A 22,457-nucleotide genomic window follows, 5' to 3' on the forward strand; every position below is an offset into this window, starting at 1 on the left:
AACAACTGTTGCCCATCTTTTTAACCTTTTTTTTTCTGCTTTATCTTCCCAAATCACCCCTGGTACATAGTTGTATATCTTCGTTGCAAGTCCTTCCAGTTGTGGCATGTGGGATGCCGCCTCAGCGTGGCCTGACAAGCAGTGCCATGTCTGCACCCAGGATCCGAACCAGGGAAACCCTGGGCCACCGCAGCAGAGCACGTGAACTTAACCACTGGGCCACAGGGCCAGCCCCTATGAGTTTGTTTTTGTTATGTTTTTTAGATTCCACGTATAAGTGAAATCGTGTGGTATATGTCTTTCTCGCCTGACTTATTTCACTTAGCATAATACCTCAAGATCCATCCATGTTGTCACAAATGGCAAGATTTCCCTCTTTTTTTATGGCTACACAGTATCTCATTATGTGTGTGTGTGTGTGTGTGTGTGTATATCCCACATTTTCTTTATCCACTCACCCATTGATGGATATTTAGGTTGTTTCCTTTTGGCTATTGTAAATAATGCTGCAATGAACAAAGGAGTGCATACTTTTCCAATTAGTGTTTTCATATTCTTTGGATAAATACCCAGAAGTGGATTGCTGGTTCATATGGTAGTTCTATTTTTAATTTCTCAAGGAATTTCCATAGTGGCTGCACCAATTTACATTCCTTCCAACAGTGTATGAAGGTTCGTTTTCTCTACATCCTCTCCAACACTTATTTTTTTGTCTTTTTGATAATAGCCATTCTAATGAGGTGATATCTCATTGTGGTTTTCATTTGCATTTCCCTGATGATATTGTGATGTTGAGCATCTTTTCATGTGCCTGTTGGTCATTTATACGTCTTCTTTGGAAAAAAGTCTATTCAACTCTTCTGCCCACTTTTAAATCAGATTTTTTGTTTTTTTGCTATTGAGTTATATGAGTTCTTTTTATATTTTGGATATGAACTCTTTATCAGATACATGATTTGAAAATATTTCTTATCTCTCTATGACTCATAGGCTAGAGCATACTTTCAAGGGGAGAGCCATTAAAAATTTATTTGAAAAATTACTTACTTGGATTGTATATACTCAGAAAGCTTTTTCTTCATAAAATTTGGAAAATATTTGGTCTAATAAGTATACTTCTTTTTTTTAGCTACAGGACTTCTAAGAATCTTTAACATGTTGTTACATTTTCTCAAACATATGTTAATATGTTCATGGTCCCAGTGAATAAAAAGAACAAACAGCAAACATCTGCCATTTGTAGCACTTGCTGAGCAGTACACCAAGACTGATTTCAAGCTACCAATGGTTTAACAACTGGCTCTCAGGATTTCTAACTATTTACCAGTCAGCTTCCTGGCATGAGCCATCATACTACTTAGACTTTCCTAGAAGAAGATATTGGTAAAATATAGGGAATCTTTCTCTCATGCTCTCTGTCTCTCTTTCTCTCTCTCCCTCTCTCCCTCTTTCTCTCCCTCCATCCCTGCTCTCTCACCCTCTCTCGATATTTCTTTTGACAAACGCAAAATAGGTTAGAAAAATCTTTTCTAAAACAAATTCCAGCTTTCTAAATAGAATGTTAATCGTCAGTGAAAAACTCAGATGTTTCAGTTTTAAAATTCTGCTCTAAGAAACTTAAGAACAACAGCAATAATAAAAAGTTAGAACTGGCGAAACAAGAGACCATAGTTGAAGATCAGAAAAGATCATTCTAAAATCCCATAACACTGTGGCAAAAGGATTTAATGAAAAATATTTTATTTAGTAATAAAAACACTGTGGTGTCAGCCCCGTGGTGTAGTGGTTAAGTCTGGCATGCTCCGCTTCAGCGGGCCGGTTCTCAAGTTTGGATCTCAGGTGCAGACCGACACCACTCATCAAGCCATGTTGTAGCAGCAACCTACATATAAAATAGAGGACAATTGGCACAGATGTTAGCTCAGGGCTAATCTTCCTCAAGCAAAAAAAGAAGAAGATTGGCAACAGATATTAGCTCACAGTGAAACTTCCTCACCAAAAAAAAAAAAAAAAAAATGCTGCAATTGCCATATATATTGAATAGAGATGAAGTGTATGAGTTCTTCTAGGTTCCATGACAGTAATCTCCTGGAGACAATAAATTATTGCCTCCTTTTGTAAATAATGCAGTAAAACCTCCAAGGAGATAGTCCCTTATTGTTTTACCCAGTGTGACTAATGGATTCATTCCTCAGTTAGATTTGAGAAACAGAAGAAATGATGAATATTTCTCATTGTTTTAGATTATTTTATTTAAAGAGATAAATAAGAGAAATCCTATTTCCCATATTAACATGCTAAAGCTCATTTTTATTGTTCAGCTCAGTGTCAGTTTAGAAGGCAGCATTGAAGTCATCACTCAGACTAAATGTAACCCAATGGAATGAGCATTCTCCTCAGAGCCAGGGATCTCCTCGTGTCGGTGTGACCACTTTTCTATTTAAAAATTTTCAGTATTTCCCTCTTCTCTGGTCTCCACATTCATTTCAGAAAACATACTCCTTTAAAATTTTAAAGTATCGTAATCTCATTTGAGCAAATATCAGGTGTGGTGTTTAAATGTCATTCACTTAGAAGCTATATCTGATTTAAATGAAGGATCATTTCTGAAAGTGGTTCATATTCATACCCAAAGCAACCAGACAACGACACAATGCTTTGTTGGTGAGCATTATCCAATCTGTTCATGTTCCTTCCATTCCATTGAAACTGGTTGTGGCGATATGAACTCTTCAAATTCTTCTTTTGTATGGAAGTACGTTGCATTGTGTATTGATGAAAATTCATCACCTTACAACACTACTTTCCAAAATGTCTTACTAATGATGAGAAATATTAACAGGTGTTCAAAACAAAACAAAAAAAAACCTGAACAACATTAAATGGTTTGATTTTCATGTCTTATCGGAAACAACCGAATCTCAGATCTCATTCTTGGAGCTTCTTAATGCACATAAGCATATTAAAAACTTGCTTAAACGAGCATTTCCCAAATTGTTTCTCATTTTGGAGGGAGTACTCACTAACAGCATGATGAAATCTTTCGCAAAACACAGTTGGGGATGTTAGGTTTTAAAAGTTTTCAGATTTTCTATATAAATTAAAGAGAATATTATATTAAAATATATACATTTCAGGGGCTGGCCCTATGGCCTACTGGTTAAATTCAGCATGTTCCACTTTGGCAGCCCGGGTTTTGTTCCCTACCACTTGTTGCCAGCCATGCTGTGGCAGTGACCTACATACAACGTAGAGGAAGATTGGCAACAGATTTTAGCTCAGAGCAAATCTTCCTCAGAAAAAAAGAAAATATATATATATATTTCAGAAATCATAACAAAATATATAACAATGAACACAAAAATGCATATTTTTCAAAGTGCAATACGTAAAAAGACTTATGCTGTCCAAGTGATCGTGTAAGATAGTCTCCTCTAGGTTATCTATTATAATTATTAATCAGATTTTAATGAAATAAATGAAGTCAGCATTGGTGTTTTGGAAAAGTACAGTAAGACTCATCAGACCCTTGAGAATTATTTCCCACAATCAATTTAGACACCTTCTCTGATTACTTGAGATACACCAGGAAGGAAAGAAATTGACATTTATTGAGTACCTGCTATATATACGCCTAGCACTTGATGTTATTCTTATTAAAATCAACAAGCTCAAGCATTTATTGGGTTCCATCCTTGTTCAGCCATTCTGTGAACCTCAAAGCAGAAGATGACATGGCCCCTGTGCCCCCCAAATGTTTACCTTGTCAGGGGGTACATGTTGTAATGCACACACATTACAAAATGAGAAGTTCTGTGAGAAGTACACAGTGCTTAACAAGCTAAGAGGAGGAATAAATTATTTAAGACCAGCGTGTGTGATCAGTGATAGGTTTAAGATGAGGGAATATATGATATTGAACATCTGACTTTCCATCTGTGTATCTTCTGGTAACTGTTCATATCACTTCCCCACTTTTGTAATCAGGCTGCTCATTCTCTTGTTCAGAGTTTTTTGTATATTTTGAATAGCAGTCCTTTATCAGGTGTATCTGTTACAAATATTTTCTCCTGGTCTGTGCCTCATCTCCTGCTTCTCTTGAGATTGTCTTTTGCAGAGCAGAAGTTTCTAATTTTAATGAAGTTCAACTTATCATTTATTTCTTTCATGGATCATGTCTTTGGTGTTCTATCTAGAAAGTCATTGCCATACCCAAGGTCATCTAGGTTTTCTCTTTTCTTATCTTTTAGGAGTTTTATAGTTTTGTGTTTTACATTTAGGGCTATAATCTGTTCTAAGTTGATTTTTGTGAGGGGCGTAAGGTCTGTGTCTAGGTTCATTTTTCTGAACGTGGATATACTGTTGTTCTATACCATTTGCTGAAAAAACTATCATTGCTTCACTATATTCCCCTTGTTCCTTTGTCAAAGATCAGTTGCCTATATTTATGTGGGTCTATTTCTGGGCTCTCTGCTCTGTTCCATTGATGTATTTGTCTCTTCCACCAATACCACACTGTCTTGATTGATAAGCCTTAAAGTCAGGTGGTATCAGGTCTCCCATTTTGTTCTTCTTTTAATATTGAGTTGACTATTCTGAGTCTTTTGCCTCTCCATGTAGACCTCAGGCCCTGAACTGACCACATGTGATTCTAGTTCAATTTCTAGTTTAATTCCATTGTGGTCTGAGAGTAGAGATTGTATGATTTCTATTCTTGTAAAGTTGTTAAGATGTCTCTTATGACCCAGAATGTGGTCTGTCTTGGTGAATGATTCATGTGAGCTTGAGAATAGTGTGTAATTTGCTGTTGTTGGATGAAGAAGCCTATAGGTGTCCATTATATCCAGTTGATTGATTATAGTGAGTTCAACCATAATTGTCCTGATTTTATGCCTGCTGGATCTGTCCATTTGTGATAAAGGGTGCCAGAGTGTCCAACTATAATAGTGAATTCATCTGTTTCTCATTGCTCTTCTATCAGTTTTTGCCTCATGTATTTTGAGTCTGTGTTCTTAAGTGCATTGAGGATTGTTATGTCTTCTTGGAGAAGTGACCCCTTTATTGTTGTGTAATAATAATTATATAATGCTGCACTTTATCTCTTATAGCTCTCCTTGCTCTGAAGTCTTCTCTCTCTGAAATTAATATAGCTACTCTTGCTTTGTATTAATGTTACCCTGGTATATCTTTCTCCATCCCTTAACTTTTAATCTATAGGTAACTTTATATTTAAAGTGAGTTTTTTGTAGAGAAAATCTATTTGAGTCCTATTTTTTGATTCACTCTGACAATTTCTCTCTTATAATTGGTATGTTCAGACTACTGGCATCTAAAGTGATGGTTGATATAGTTGGATTAATATCTGTATTTGTTACCATTTTCTATTTGTTGTCTTTGTTCTTTGTTCCTGTTTTTGTCTTCACACATTTTCTGACTTGTGGTTTTAATTGAGCATTTTATATGATCCCATTTTCTCTCATTTCTTAGCATATCAATTACACTTTTTAACAAATCTTTTTTTTGTTGGTTGCTCTAGATTTTGCAGTGTACACTTACAACTCATCCAAGTCCACTTTCAGGTAACACTATACCTCTTCACAGGTAGTACAAATGCCAGTGACAACTTACAATAATAAAATATTTCTCTTCTTCCGCCTCATCTCTTGTAGCATTACTGTCATTCATTTCACTTGTAATAAGTATTTACACAGTCATGCATCACTTAACCACGGGCATATGTTCCGAGAAATGCATTGTTCGGCGATTTTGTTGTTGTGTGAACATCATAGAGTGCGTTTATTCAAACCCAGATGGTACAGCCTACTACACACCTAAGCTATATGATACCAATCTAATGGAACCACCATCGTATATATAGTCCATGTTGATCAAAATGTCATTATGTGGCACATGACCATATGCGTGTGTATGTGTGTGTGTGTATATATATGTGTGTGGGGGTGTGTGTACACATATATATATAATATATATAACAATATACATAAGCAAACAATCTAACGCATTGTTTCTATTGTTATTTTGGCCGCACTGTTATCTGTTGGATCAATTAAGTATAAGATAGATTTAACTTTTTACTTTGCCTTCACTTGTTCCTTCTCCAGTGCTTTCTTTATGTAGATCTGAGTTTCTGACCTATGTTTTTTCTTTCTGTCTAAAGAACTTCTTTTAACATTTCTTGCAAGGCAAGTCTACTGGCAACAAATTCCCTCAATTTTTGTTTGTCTGAGAAAGTCTGTTTCTCCTTTACCTTTGAAAGATAATTTTGCATGGTATAGAATTCTAGGTTGGTGGGGTTTTTCCCCCTCAACACTTTAACTATTTCATTTCACTTTGTGTTTGCTTGCATGGTTTCTGAGGAGAAGTCAGGTGTCATTCTCTGCTCCTCTACAGGTAAGGTTTTTTCCTTCGGCTTCTTTCAATATTTTTCTGTATATTTGATTTTCTGAAGTTTGAATATTATATGCCTAGGTGTGGATTCTTTTGCCATTTATCCTGTTCAGTGTTCTCTGAGCTTCCTGGATCTGTACTTTGATGTCTGACATTAGTTTAGGGGAATGCCTCAGTTTTGTTACTTCCAGTATTACTTGTGTTCTTTCTCTCTTCTCCTTCTGGTATTCTCATGGTGCATATGTTATACTTGTACTTTCCCCACAGTTCTTGGATATTCTATTCTATCTTTTAAAGTCCTGTTCCTCTTTGCTTTTTAGTATTGGAAGCTCTATTGTCATCTATCAAACTCTGAGATTCTTTCCTCAGCCGTGTCCAGTCTGCTAATGAGCACATCAAAGGCATTCTTCATTTCTATTTCAATGTTTTTGATCTCCAACATTTCATTATGATTCTTTCTTAGAATTTCCATCTTTCTGCTTACATGATCCATCTGTTCTTGCATGTTGTCTACTTTTTCCATTAAAATCTTTAGCATATTAATCATAGTTTTTAAAAATGGTAATCCTAACAATCTTGCCATATCTGACTCTGGTTCTGATGCTTGTTCAATCTCTTCTAACTATGTTTTTGCTTTTTAATATGACATAATTTTTTTTGCTGAAAGATGTATATTATAGACTGGATAAAAGGAACTGTGGTAAATAAGCCTTTAATAATGTTGTGGTGAGGTGTGGGGAAGCAGAAGTGTTCTATAGACCTGTGATTAGGCTCAGTCTTTTGGCGAGCCCATGCTCCTGGCCTGTGAACTTAACCTGTGCTTCTCAGTTGTGGTTTTTTCCTCCCTTACATGGGACAGAATGGCTAGAGTAGCCTGAAGTTGTATATTTTCCTGCCTCTTGGTAAGTTATACTCTTATATATTATGAATACAAGCCCTTTATCAGATAAATGCTTTGCAAATATTTTCTCCCATTCTGTAGCTTGTCTTTTTATGCTCTCATGGGACCTTATGAAGAGAAGTTTTAATTTTGAATAAACTACAGTAATTAAGACACTGTAAGTGTTGGTGTAAAAATAGACAAATCAACTGAACAGGATGGAAAGTCCAGAAACAGATCCACACTTATTTGGACCAATGATTCTTAACAAAGGAACAATAACAATGCAGCACACAGAGGATAATCTTTTCAACAAATGATGCTGGAATAATTGGTTCCCCATATGCAAAAAAAAAAAAAAAAAAAAACAGAAAGAATTTCTGTTCATTCCTGGTACCATATTCAAAAAACTATGCATATATTGTTGACCTAAGTCTAAAACCTAAATCTATAAAACTTCTGAAAGAACATATAGGAGAAAATTCTACATGATCTTAGATTAGGAAAAGTTTTCATTAATGTGACAACAAAAGAATAATCCATTAAAAAAAGTTTAAACAGTTAAAATGGACTTTTCACTCTTGGTTAGCATTCTATTCAGCAAGTCAGAATTAGCTTTTGAAAAGATTTTCCTAAAGTGTAAGTATGTTTTCTGTATTTGTTAGCAGAAGGAGGAAGGGGGTGGGCTGAGGGTGAAGACAGAGAAGGGGAGAGAGAGAGAGAATGAGAGAGAGAAAGACTCTACCTAGTCTGCTATATATGTGCCTCTGTGAAAGGCGTAGGTAGTGTGAAGGCTCATCTTCGAAAGCTGACTTGTAAAAATTCAGAAATCCTGTGAGCCGGCTGTTAAGCCATTGGTAGACTGAAATCAGTCTTGGTATACTCCTCAGAAAGTGCTGCAATCAGGGTCTTTTTGTTTGTTTCTTGAGTCAGTTTATCAGCACTTCATGTCCTTGTCCAAAAATAAGAGAATGGATAGATAGATTCATATATTTCGATACAGTGAAATACTGAAGAGCAATTAGAAATGAATGAACTAGACCTACTATATCAATGAAGAAATATCTCAAAAACATTTTTTAAATGATATGATACACTATTTAAATAAAATCTTAAAATATAAAAAGAGGGCTATTATATACATTCTGTGTAATATGGATTATAGCAGCATAAGAATATATATGGTAACAACAATATATATTACCCCAAAATAGCTTCTGGGTAGGCTTCAGTGACATTAGTCAGAATTTTCAATTGTATTTGTAGTATATTTTTAAAATTCTGAATAAAATAGAATAGTTGTTAAGCATTTTAAAGCTGGGTAGTGGATTCATAGACTTTTAAAAAATATTTTCTAATAATATTTTTGTTTGAAATATTTTATATAAATATAGAGAAATAACATAATTTTTAATTTAAATGAACTGCCATTGCTCAAGGAATTAATGATATAATTATATTCATAATAAAATTTTAATTGTAATATTCATAATTATAGAGACTTAAAGATGGAAGGAAACTCAAAGGTTATTTAGTCAATTTCTTTATTTCTAGATGTTGGAGCTAAATCCCAGAAAGTTAAATGGATATACCCAAAGTCCAGTGGCCTACCCAGAAAGGCTATTGTACCCAGAAAAACTATTGTGATTGTTACATTTCATTGCTTTGAGGAACAAAGATAACTTTAGACTTTCTTACTGATGGTTTCTCTGGTCAGTGAGTCTGTGTTGGGAGGCCATAAACAGGTGGTGGGATTTGCCTGATTCTCCTGCTATCAGTGAATAATCATTTAACTGTGTCTACTGTTTCACGTTCTTCACTCTCCTTCAATCTGTAAAATAAAAATAATGCATGAAATTAGTCTCTGCCTTTCACAAATACTGTAAAGGTAAATATAATTAGTTCTATGTATGCACAATTATTTTCAGGAAGGCAGCTTGGGTTTGTAGAAAGAAAATTGGACTAGGAGAAAGGGAGACTTTCACTCAATTCTTAAATCTTTCATAAATTGCTCGTGGTGGTTGGTCGTGTCTATTTTCTTTCTATAGAGAAAATAAGTTTCTTCTTATTTGCTAAAGAAAGCATGGGTAGTGTGTTAGCAGAATTTTTGAATCCCTTTTCCAAACCAAAAAACACAAGGAGTGGTTTGTAGCAAAGGTAGAATTATAGCCTTTATTTTCTGAGCTTTAGTTCATTTTAGCTCTGAATATCACCCCTGTGCAGTCATTGACTTTATTTCTCTCATTTTGTAACAGGATTTTACATTACTGTCATAAGCACTGTTGAAATAAGGACAACATGGCATTAAAATGATGAACTGGAAAATAAAAGATTCAGGCTTGGGGCTGGTCCCGTGGCTAAGTGGTTAAAGTTCTGCGTACTCCGCTTCAGTGGCCAGGGTTCAGCGGTTCAGATCCTGGGTGTGGACCTACTCTACTCTCCAGCCATGCTGTGCAGGTGTCCCACATACAAAAAAAAAAAAAAATAGAGGAGGATTAGCATAGATGTTAACTCTGGCCAATCTTCCTCAAGCAAAAAAAAAGAGGAGGATTGCCAACAGATAATAGCTCTGGGCAAATATTCCCCACCAAAAAAAAAAAAAGATTCAGATGTGTTCAACACTTCTATGACTCTTTCAATTATCTAGTTACTAGTAAGTGAGTCATAAAGAGTCATTTACTAGGAGATCTTCATATCTTTTGTCACTTTGAAAAACTCTTCTTAAAAGAAGAGGTTGGCACTTATTACAAGTTTCCCTTTAACTTCTCTAAGCCTCATTTCATTGAGAATTTCTTGTGTGTATTATTTGAAGTGTGTAAACACCTCAAAATGAGGGTGTGAGCAGGGCCAGCCCCATGGCCAAGTGGTTAAAGTTCTCCATGCTTTTCTTTAGGGGTCCAGGGTTTACCAGTTCAGATCCTGGTCATGGACCTACACACCACTCATCAAGCAATGCTGTGGCAGCGTCCCACATAGAAGAACTAGAATGACCTACAACTAGGATATACAGCTGTGTACTGCAGCTTTGGAGAGAAAAGAAAAAAGTGGAAGATTGGCAACAGATGTTAGCTCAGGGACAATCTACCTCACCAAAAAAAAGAAAAAAAAGTGAGGGTGTGAGTATCTGAACTGCCATGGGCTGGGGATAGGATTTTGTCTGAAATATTCAGGGACTTAGAGGAAAAAATATGTCCAGGAATTGTTAAGATGACTCCTGAAATATAATTATTTCTAAGAAGCTAATCTTATATTGAGAAACATTGACTAAATCTGTTCCCCATGAACTTTAAAAACAAAATCTTTAGGAAGATAACTAAACAAAATATACTTTATGAGAGCAAAAAAAAAAAAAAGAAAACAAGAGGTAATACATGAAAAGTTTATTCATTGGTAAACACTTAAGATACTTTGTCCGGTTCAATTCTCAGAACAACCTAGTAAGGTGGATAATATCCCCATTCAACAGATAAGGGACTTAAGGCACAGCAAGTTTTGGTAAACTAAACTTTGGTAAAGTTTAGTATCTTTTCTAAAGTCAAGTGTCAATAAGTGGCAGAACCAAAGTTAATACTGAGATGTCACTAAATCCTGAGTAGCTCTTTCCCCCATGTCACCTTTCCTTCTTCCAGAGTAAAGTGTCTTTCTTATGAATATCCACAAATGCATACTCCATAATTGTAGTCAGATACCAAAAATGTTAACTCATGTGGAGTTAAAAAGTTTATTTTAAGAGGTAAAATTTCTTTTTACATGTATTTTGCTTTCATTTGTGATATTTCTAGAACTTCTCAGATTTAGAACATGTTCCTCAAAGATATGGTGAGCCAGAATAGAACATTGGTGAATAAATTTTTATTAGGCTTCTGTCAAGTGCCATGGGAAAAAACAATACTCTCTGATACCACTGATACCAATACTCTCTGGTACTCTTACTCTACCCTCAGACACTTTTGTCTCCTTACTGGGCATTCTCTGGAAAGATTTCATCATAGCCATTAGTTCAGTTATCGATGGTCAAAAAGACCAGCTTTTAATTTGAGAAGTCCAGGCAAATGAGTTTCAGAGTAAATTAATTTTGTGATAAAGTAATTTATTTTTGTGATTAATTAGTTGTATAATAAACTATCTGGAGATTTTTAAAAATTTAAACTTTCATTTACTGGAAAATTAGTTTGTTTAAATATGCTATTACAAACAAATTTGATACAAAATTGATACCCTTTTTAAACGTCAGAATCTCAGTAACCTGAAAACTTTCAACAGATCTTCTTTTTCTGACCTTAAACTTTATTATGTCTATATTTCACTTGATGTCTAGTCTTTCATGCCTTGACTATGGCATAAGGATCAGTAAATCTTTGTGAAAATCTACTTACTTTATTTGTATGGTGTAGAAGCCATGGTATGTTGAAATACATCAAAAGAGGAAAGAGAAGATCTCCTTGTAACTTTACTAAAATGGGGGAAAACATTGGAAACGAGTTAAGCTGTATTAAACCAAAGACTTTGTCTCATTCCCTAGCACTTGGAATAATCCTTGGTACAAAGTAAGGACTCAATAGCTAGTTCATATTAGGCAGTTCTGAAAAGTCTGTAAATTATGCTTTATGGAGATCTATGTTCTCATGGTTTAAAAGTTTCTACTGTATCTAATCTTGTAGAAGTAATATTTTTCTTTGGAACATTCTCTAGTTGATGGACTTCAACAACTTTCTACCTCTAGTCCAATAAAAACAGGTTATAAATAAATAACGTTATTCAATTACTCTTTAGTTTCCATCACCAGGGAGCATTCTAAACAATCTCTGGTACCATAAAAGGAAAGGGCGGTATCTCAGTTAATGACAGTCTAAGTCATTTAGCTCTTTTAAGACTAAAATTAAAAAATCTAGATATACATTCGTATGTTTTGTATATATCTATATTTTACATATAGACACATATATGTGTACATATTTAATAATATAGATTCAACAAAGTTAGGAATATTTTTTATTTTATTTTTTGTATTTCTTTTTTTCTTTTAATGCACTATTTTTGAGGAAAAAACCCCAAAATGAAAAATGAAAAAAAATGTAAGCAGCACTACAGGATGCTACATTTCAGACAGCAATTGCTTCCTGGTCTCTGGCTCATTTATCTGTCTTCTATCTGAACTAGTTGCAGGAGAAGCTATGTGGGAAAGAAATGTATGCATTTCATGACTTCAGTTTTTAATATCCAATTACAAGAGCTTCTAAAATATTTGCATTTTTTTCTATTTTCTCCATCTTTTTTTTTCTTAAATCTCTCTTTTCCTCTATTCACATGTGTGAATGACAGAGTTAGGTATATGAGAAGTTTTACATCCTCTATAGATGTGTTTATTCATCTGTCTGTGAGGAAATACATAGGAAAAGCACTTGGGTTTGTTGTACCTGGGTCACGTACGTACTTGAACCATATCAAATTGCACTTTTTGTAAGTTAACAATGGTCAAATATTGACAAGTTCATGTGGTTCAACTAATATATCACAAATTTCTTTCTGCTTATATTCTATGATATGAAAAACATTTCTTCTTATTTATGGTTAATGAAACTATATTCGATATATGCAGAACAGTTCAGAATTCCACAGCTGATTAATGTTCTGTTTTCTGGTTTGGTTAACTCAATCAGTTAAGGCATTATACGACCGAGCAATTTAATTTCTCCAAAAAATATCTGCAAACGTAGATTATTAATTAAAAAGAAGAATGAGTAAAGAGGTGGATTTTTCCTCGTCCATTCAAGGTTTATTTCTATTATAAGAACCTCTTCATCTACCACCTTCCTTAGTATCCCCAAATATACACATTTCCCTCTCTCCATCTTATGAAAATCTCAGTCCTTCCATCTGCTGTTTACTGCTTGTCAGAGAAATAAAGGTTCAGAAAAAATTTTTTTCTAATGGTTGATAAATTTGCACATTTTGGGGATTTTTTCAAAACCAAGTTAAAAGTTTGGATGAAACCATTTTTGTAAGGATAAATGAAAATTTTATGACATTTTCACTCTAGTATTTGTTATCTGTCTTTTATCTCCCAAAGTATTTTTTACAAATTATGCACCCTGATTATGCTTATTCGGGGCTCCCTAAATCTGATGCCAGTCAGCTGCCTGTTACTCATATGCCCAGTGCCCTGTAATTCTCCTTTGCTGTACTTGTCACATTTGTAATTAAATTGTAAGATTATTTTGAATTATACACTGAAACAAAATGTATATTCACTAAGGTACTTATTAATTATGAATTGTTTATTGCTATAGATACAGAAACTGTCACAGTGCCAGGCACATAGTTAGTACTTATACTTTCTGACTAAATATCTGAATGATTGAAATGGTATATTATAAATAAAAAGACAAAAGCCACGTGATTGTCTCTGTAGGCAGGAGATGGGCTCAATATGGCCATGTGGGTTGGACAATTAACTTGGTGTTAGACAACCTCGTGTACAAACTTTACCTTTGCCATTTATAATTTTGGTCATACAGGGTGTGATACTAAATATTAATTAGCCCTAGATTTATTTTCTGTAAAATGTGCATGACTATAGCACTTCTATCACAGGATCATTAGGAGAATGATATCAGATCATGAACAATGACAAATTTCTTGAGCAGGTAAAATTCAGAAAAAAAGATACACAAGTGGTTAATAATCATATGAGAAAAGGTTAACTCCAACTCATGATTAAAGAAAGACAAATTAAAGCAACAAAATGCAATTTTCACTTATCTGATTGGCAACGATTAAATGGTTGATAGTATCTAGTTCTGGTAAGATGTGGTAAAATGTTAACACTTGTATGCCTTTGGTGGCAACATAAACTAGTGCAACTTTTAAGGGAAATTTGTCTTATCTTTTAATATTTAAAGTTTCTATCCAGTGACTCAGCAATCACACTTCTAGGCATTTATTCTATAAATCTGTTCACACAAGTGAGAGGTGATGTGTGTGCCAGTTTATTTATTGTAACATTTCATAAAATGCAGGGAAAACACTACTAACAACCAAAGTTTTCACCATTCTTCTAATTTTTAAGAAAAACTCACAAATGTTCATCTTTCTTTTTTCTTTTTTTTTTCTCCCCAAATTCCCCCAGTATATAGTTGTATATTTTAGTTGTGGGTCCTTCTAGTTGTGGCACGTGGGACACCACCTCAACACGGTCTAACAAGCTATGCCATGTCGGCACCTGGGATCCGAACTGGGGAAACCCCAGGCCGCCGAAGGGGAAGGTGTGAACTCAACCACTCAGCCATGGGGCCAGCCCCACAAATGTTCATCCTAAATGGAACTCATTTTCTCTTATATGTTTTAAAGGGAGAGGGCTTGGGAATGAGAGGAGCATTTTTTCTAAATATCCTGTATATACATTCTCTTCATCAAATGAGCTGTAGCTCTTTATGATTGTAGGTAATTTTTATTATTCTTTATTGAACCTTTTTCACATCATAAAATCCATTCTTTTTATAGAATTTGTGTAAAATAGGAAAACTGTAATAGGTTTCCCATTCAGTTTAAAGTAGAGGATTTGGTGTCAGCTATCACTCTCTGTTTTGAGCATAAATTTCATAGTTAAAGCATATACTCTAATAATCCTAGAAGGAGATGTAAAAATCAATACAACCTCCTCTCTCACCCAGGTAAAAGTTTAAGGAAAACACAGATGAATCATACATTTCTGTATAATCTGTGCTTTTGTGAAAAGGTTGCCATGACTCATTTATGACTTTCCATAGTTTTAAAACCAATGTTTTTAACAATAGAAAATCTACTTCATGGTCTTATTATGATGACATTGAGTCAATAAGAGACTCTCTCATTCAGGCATGAGTGTTTTTATAGATATAAAACCGAATATAATTGTCCCTTGCTCTAACTCCACAAAGCCGAATCCGACACAAAGGGAGAGAGAGATTATAAAGTCAAGTGAGTGCCCTTATCTACACTATGTTGAGTGTTATACACTGTGTGGGCTCCACAGACATCACTTCATTTAATCCTCACGACTCCCTATAAGATCTATTACAGTTCAAGGGTCAAGTACCTACTAAGAAGGCAAAAGAGGGGCTGGCCTTGTGACGCAGTGGTTAAGTGCCATGTTCTGCTTCAGTGGCCCGGGGTTTGCGGGTTCAGATTCCGGGTGAAGATGTGGCACTGCTTGTCAAGCGATGCTGTGGTAGGCGTCCCACACATAAAGTAGAGGAAGATGGGCATGGATATTAGCTCAGGGCCAGTCTTCCTCAGCAAAAAGAGGATTGGCGGCAGATGTTAGCTCAGGGCTAATGTTCCTCAAAAAAAAAAAAAAAGAAAAGAAAAAAGTAGGCAAAAAACTAGGATTTGAATCTAAATCCATATGTTTCCAAATATCACTAAAATGACCAAATTGCCATGTATTACTGACTTAATTCAGTTCAATATCAATTCATCTTTTAGCCAGTCCCACAGTTTTCAGGGCCAGATCTTTAGGACACTATTATGTGAAATAAATGCTTTGTTAATTCGATTCATAAGCAGTAAGCTGTGGTGTTGAGAAAGGAAAAATATCCATGGATGATTCTAAAGTATTGTTTCAACCAATGGTCTTATCGTTCTCCCATATAACTTTGAAGGAAACAGAAATAGTCAGTCCTCTCTAGATTTTCAACACCTGTTAATAATAGTCAACACTTGAATTAGTAGGTGTTATCTGTTCATTGGTATTCTTCTCTAGAAGGATCGCTTTAAATGAATTAACTTTTACTTGAGCATGAAGAGAAGCCAACTTGCTTCAACAGTTCAAAATATGTCAGGAGCTTAATTCCTTAACAAAATTTTTGTTTGCCTTACCTTTCCTTTGAAGACCCTTTTGGCTAGCTACTTTATTTTGGCTCCCATTTCATTTCACTGTGTAGAAAGAATAGTATTTAGAGATAATGCAGCTGCTTCTACTGCCAGATGTCTCTTTTTAAAAACAACAAGAGGCTTACAAACATTAGAAATAACTTAGGAGGAAATCCCATCTCTTAGCCATGTATTACATTTCTTGTATCATAGCACTTATTCAAAAGTCATGTCATTGTTTTCTTAAAATTATTTAACCTGGAAGTTCTGACTCAAGAAAATATATCCTTAACATGAGTAATGCTATATTGCAGCAACATAGCGAAAAAATCTTAAACCGTTGTGTGTGCTAGGAGTTGCTGCTCTGTCGTCTTAGTTTACTAATTTTCTTTATGTCCCCTGTTTTGTTGTTTCTCATTAGTGACTGTATTTGAGAAAGACAGGAAATTGGGTGTGGTTATTTATGCAGTTCCTATTTTTAATAAGCTCCTAAAGTAGATACTTGCTATCTTTATTACTCCATAGATTCTAGAGTTCCTGTTTGGAAAGGAAAAAAGTAAACAATTTTAGCATAAAAAATCGAAATTAATTGCAACTCTATGATTTGAGCAGATTGAGTTCTCAAAATACACACTCTGGTCACATAGTGAGAGGTTTAATTAAACTCAGCTTGCTTTCTGGAACTCGTGTGCTGAGAACTTCATTTTGAGGGTTTGAAGACTTTTTTTTGATGCTACTTAGAGCCCCAAATTATCATACTGAGATTTCTCTCAAACACTGATTCCCCTATACTGAAGGGAAAGCAAATTATTAAATCATTCAGTCACTTCTCTTTACTAGTCACATCTGCTCACATCTTTACTAGTAATTGTCCCTACATGTAAATTTTTACAAGTAAAAAAGCAGTGTGGTAAAGGCAGGTGTCACACATTGCAATCTTGAACTCTCTGTGCGAAGCATTTTGTTGAATTACTAAGTTGGTAAAGTTAACAATTAGGTTCCCTAACAAAGCTCCAATGAGGGGTTAATCACATGGTGCTGCCCCAAAACACCCATTATCAAGGAGAAATTCCTAAGCCTAGGAAAATGTAAAGTGCTCATATCAAATAAGATTCTTAAGAAGTCCAACTTGAGTTACAATGAAGTTAAATCAAATGTGATATTGCTGAAATTCAAGTTTGTATTTATTTTATTTTATTTTATTTTTGAGGAAGATTAGCCCTGACCTAACATTTACCTTGAATCCTCCTCTTTTTGCTGAGGAAGATTAGCCCTGAGCCAACATCCATGCCCATCTTCCTCTACTTAATATGTGGGATGTCTGCCACAGCATAGCTTGACAAGCGGTAGGTAGGTCTACACCCAGGATCTGAACTGGAGAACCCCAGGCAGCCGAAGCAAAATGTGCAAACTTAACAACTGTGCCACTGGGCTGGCCCCTGTATTTTTTTCTTAAACAAGGCAAATGATTTTAATTTGAAGAAGATAGTGAAAAATGTAAGTCTCTCATATTACCAGTTTCTTCATTCATTTCCTAGCTCTTCCACCTACCCCTTATATTCACTTATTTCTCGAGGATCTGTCCATGGCTCCCCTCTTTGTACGTGACCCCTGGAAAAGCTCCATCATCCATTGTTACTATTCAGCCAGCGTCTCGGGACACAGCAATGCCAGTTCAGAATCTTTGCTCTTCTTTGGATCCACATTTCAAAATGTTTACTGGATATGGATCGAACTGAACTCATAATCTTCTCCCTATATTCTGCCACTAATTTTACTTTTTAAAACCAATTATAATAGTAATTACTCATTTACAGCCTCTAATGTAAGGACTTTATATGCATTGTCTCACTGAGTTCTTACTACAAACAGTAAAGGATACATTATGATTCTTGATGCACAGAGATGGAAACAGAAACTTAAGGAAGGTTAAGGTCAGGCTCCTCAAAGCTGACACAGCTCATGAGAGACAGAGCTGAGACCTCAGCCCAGGCGTTTCTGCCTCCAAAGTCTGTGCTCTCAACCACTAGGCGGTTCAAAATCACCTTCCTCACCCAGATTTGAAACCTCAGACATATCCTTGATGTTATCATCTTCTTTAATCCACGCAATTATTTGTCTTGCTAGTCTACAGATAAACGAAACATACAAATTTTGAGCCAAGTGAAAATACCACTATGGTATATCATATATATCATATATATATATGAAGTCCTTTATTTATACACATGTCCATAGTGCCTCGTATAGTCCTCAGAATTAGGTTGAAAATCAAATGTGTATGTTGAGTAAGTGAAAGTCATATGCATTCTATCTCAAAATTTATTTCCTTCATCTACCTTTTCCATGCATTCACTGCAGCTTCTACAGTATAGACCTTTCAACACCTTGACCATGATTTTTCCAAGAGTCTCTGCTGTTCTAGTGTCAACACCCACCCCCACCCCCCCAGCTCCAGTTGGTCACAACAAAGATTCCTTGAGCAAACTTTCAAAATGTAAAGCTGTGAATCCCTGCTCAAAACCCAACTGCCTGTGGAAGAACAATCTTTAACCTAGCATTCATGGCCTCTAAGAATAGTATCATTTCATTCTCCTAATATCCCAGGCAAGCTGGGACCTAAAATTGTGGCTTCTACACTCCAGATTCATTCCTGTCTGATGCTTACCCCATACGTGTGAATCAGAGCATTACTTTCTCAGCATGACAAAATTTAACTGAACCATATCAGCTCAGCTCTTTCCTAGAAATTGCTGGTTTATCCAGGAGGAAAGAATGAGTGTACACAGCATTGTGTGCCTCTCTTGAATGTTTATCACTGTATCCTTAGGATTTTAAATATGTTTATATCTGTTTATCTAGTTCTCCCTAATGGTCTAAGCCCTTTAGAATGATGGTCAGTTTCTGTCTCATCTCTGTATGTTCTACCGTTTTGATCATATTAGTTACAATAATCATTGATTGGGTAAATAAATGAATGAATGAATGAATGGATGATGGATGGAATTGAATGGATAAATTTGCAATAGAATAGAGCATTTGGATGAGTTTAAATGTTTATCAAATCCTTGACTCCCAAAAGAAAAAAACTGATAGAAAGAAGTGTAATAGCATTTATCATTCACTCAACAGACAGTTAATGGGTCCCAGGACATGATAGGAACTGTGCTGCATATTTGGTTATCATGTCCATGCTCACTTGTAAATATATCTTACCTAGCAGAGCATTTTTGCATATTTCAGACACAAAGGAGTAATAAACTGTGGGGGCAGTTAAACTGCCACTTAACAGTTCTATCAAAGCAATATATTTAACTCCCAATGTTAAAAATGCAAACAAACCTTTAACTTCTAAGATCAATTACACCTACAGAAAGAGGCTTGCTGGGAACAGTATTCTGTCTTGTCAAGGACTCCTTATCATCAGGGAAGAATAAACACTCTAATTATTTTTTTTTTTTTGCTTTTTTTTTGTCTTCTAATTGGATCATTCATTACTCTCTAGAGTTCAAATCAACATCAGATTTATAGTTGGAGGCTACTGAAATATTGATTTGGTTATAGAAATGTCAAGCTTGGCAGGTAAGCTGTCTTACTGCCAGAGAATGCTTCTGCTTTGGTAAACGTGTTTTAAAAGGCTGGTAGAATGTAATGAGCAAGCAATTTGCATCTGTGTCAGGCAAGGAGAGAACTTTTTAAAATTTAAAGAGTGGCTTCCACCTCCCTCCGCTGCCAAATTCCTGCAATTAAAGTAACAAACCTGAACCGCAATATACAAATTCTAGTTATTAAAAAGTGTGATTTTTTTATTAAAAAGTGTGATGTTCATTTTCTGTTTCTACAAGCCCACGCTATCTTAAAGTGAGATACAGGGGGCCCTAAATTGCAGGACGTGTCATTATTAAGATAGAGAGTATGTTGCTATATGTGCTTCTGCAATTTCTGGCCCAACAAACATAACAGGTCATGTTATCTTTCTATTTATCTTAGTTTAATAGTCTTTAATTTGAGAATAACAGATCTTCCTTGCTTATCTCTCATGGTTTTAGTAAGAATAACTATATTTTTTGAAAGCGTCATCCATCCTCTGTACTTTTAAAATACACATTTTTTTCTTGAGAAATCATTACGAAAACCTCATACATACGTGTTTCTCTACAGAAAAAAGATGATTTACTATATTTCCAGTGAGCTAATCAGGAAAAAATAAGGGGTGATTAGAAAAAAAGGAGGAAAAGACAACGATATAAATGGAAAGAATGCTGAATATCTATATAGTGGTTAGCTTAGAAGAGTGTTTGGTATGTCGGAAATTATTTTCTACTCTAATAACTTTAAGCAAATCTTATTATATACAGACCTCTTTCCACTCTCTAAAGATATACATTGTGTACACTTATAATTCACAGCCAATTCTCCTTCATTCTGGGTCAATGAGAATGAGCTACTGGAAACCAACAAAGGGGTTCTGTCCACCCGCCCCACCCACCCATAATATTTATATAACGGAACAGAGATTAATTGTACTCACCCATTTGTGCATTAAGGGAAGAAGAGGAAGATTCTGATAAAAGAGCTGCCTTCTCTGCCCCTCCCTAGAGCTGCTCCTTTTGGCTTCTCCGTCACACTGTCAGCGGGAGGCATGACCTAAGCCACTCTGAATTAGTGAGACCAAGTTCTTTGCTATTGACTGAGTTGAGAAGGTAATCAATTTCAGAGTGGCATGTGGCAAATTTTATCTCAATTTCAGCAGAGAGAATCATAGCAAATCAGTTGTAGTGATCGTAGCCGTTGTTATTTTCCTCCTATCCCAAGACTAGGGTTTGCAAAGAAGTGTTTTCAATCAAAATGGTATATCAACAGCATTTTTTTAATGCTGGGAGCTGAGTACCTTAGCAAGCTCTTCTGAACCAAACCCTGCGGCTCTCTCCCTTGTACACCACAATCTGACAATTCAAAAAAGACGTCTTCTAATCTCACCCCACTGATCAGCTAAGATGTTTTAATGTTTTAGCATGAGTAAAAATAATATGCTTTCTCAAAGAGAATACCTTTAGTTTTCAGTGGCCAAGCTTCTAGAATTAGCACTGGAAAAATTAGCCCAGCTTCTGTTTCTGCCCACGGTTTTCAAATTAAGAATGATGTCTTTGCACTTAATGAAACAACCTTCATTGCTCATCAAGAGGACTCAGGGTATCAACTCTCCAGATCTCTGGCACTTCAGTGTAAGTACCATATGCAGTCCTTTTAAATGCTAGCAAATGCTTTCCCCCTGGGTTTAAAACTTTGGAAATTCTAATTTTCAATCTGCTATCCTCTCCAGAATAGTTTTACAAAACTAAAATGGTAATTGAATTTCTTTTTTCCCCTTCTTCTGTGGAATTCTTCCAAAAATTTGAAATATGTTTATTAAGAAGAACCATAAATCAACAAACCACACAATGTTAAAATGCATGCAATTCACTTTGAGGTTATGCATTTAGTAGTAGAGTCTTGATGCATACCATTGGTGGTACTATTGCAAAAATATCATTCATATAAGGAAAATGAGCTTGTGGTCCTAATGCCCTAATTGGGTTATCTGAGAAACCAGGGATACCAGTGAGGCATTTTCTGTTTTCTACTTGGAATATTTGCAAAGACTAGATGAGCCATAACTCTAAATGTAGAGGCTGAACTTGTTCAGTACCTTACTCCAAGAAGGGATGGAAAAGATGAGTATAGTTAGAATCTGCTACTGCTGAAGGAGAAAAATCAAGTTGATTTCTTCTTAAAGTATCATGTTTGGTTTTGTTTAGATTCTCAGAAACAGAAAAAAAACTGCTGTGAGAGTCCTATATGTTGTGGGGTCATATAGATGAAGCTCTTCATACATTACAGACTGTGATACAAATGCAAAAAGCTAGTTGTTGCCCCTAAATGGACTGGACTGGTTGTTCCTCCATTAGGGTTTCAGATTTCGTGAATCTGCTCTTTCAGTGGACTGGTGGTCTTCTCTGTCCTCACATCTGGGAGGCTGGTACCTCAGTGCTGCCCTCTTTCCTGCACAAATCCCTTGCCCAGATTCCTTTGGGTCAGATTTTGGTGCTGCTGGATACTGCTCTCCATCATGTGCAGGCCAGTAGAGCTATTTTACATTTTTGGAGTTCTGGCCATTATCTGCCTTCGAAGGTCCAAATCCGCAGTTTAACAAATTCACATGACCACTGTCCATGACACTAAGTAGTGGGTTCCCTAAAACACGGAATAACTGCCAGGAAATTTTGCCTCATTATTTTTAATTTTTTAAAAGCTTTTGAAGTAGAAGTATTTGATG

At 35.5% G+C, this 22,457-nt stretch overlaps 1 long non-coding RNA gene across 5 annotated transcripts; it reads right to left on the reverse strand.

Moving 5' to 3' along the window:
• Positions 1 to 1,719: 1,719 nt before the first annotated feature.
• On the reverse strand, positions 1,720 to 21,338 carry LOC106831243 (uncharacterized). Of its 5 annotated transcripts, none has more exons than XR_011499273.1 (5): positions 20,673 to 21,338; positions 15,366 to 15,600; positions 11,665 to 11,741; positions 8,987 to 9,119; positions 1,720 to 1,882 (listed from the first exon to the last, which is right to left on the reverse strand). It is a non-coding gene; the product is annotated as an uncharacterized lncRNA (long non-coding RNA). The 5 variants fall into 5 exon arrangements; XR_011499271.1 differs by lacking the exon at positions 15,366 to 15,600 and adding an exon at positions 18,196 to 18,269 and having other exon boundaries at positions 20,673 to 21,112; XR_001398117.3 differs by lacking the exon at positions 15,366 to 15,600 and having other exon boundaries at positions 20,673 to 21,092.
• Between the last annotated feature and the right edge of the window lie 1,119 nt (positions 21,339 to 22,457).

The sequence above is a fragment of the Equus asinus genome, chromosome 29 (genome assembly GCF_041296235.1).
Source record: "Equus asinus isolate D_3611 breed Donkey chromosome 29, EquAss-T2T_v2, whole genome shotgun sequence".
Taxonomy (NCBI): Eukaryota; Metazoa; Chordata; class Mammalia; order Perissodactyla; family Equidae; genus Equus; species Equus asinus.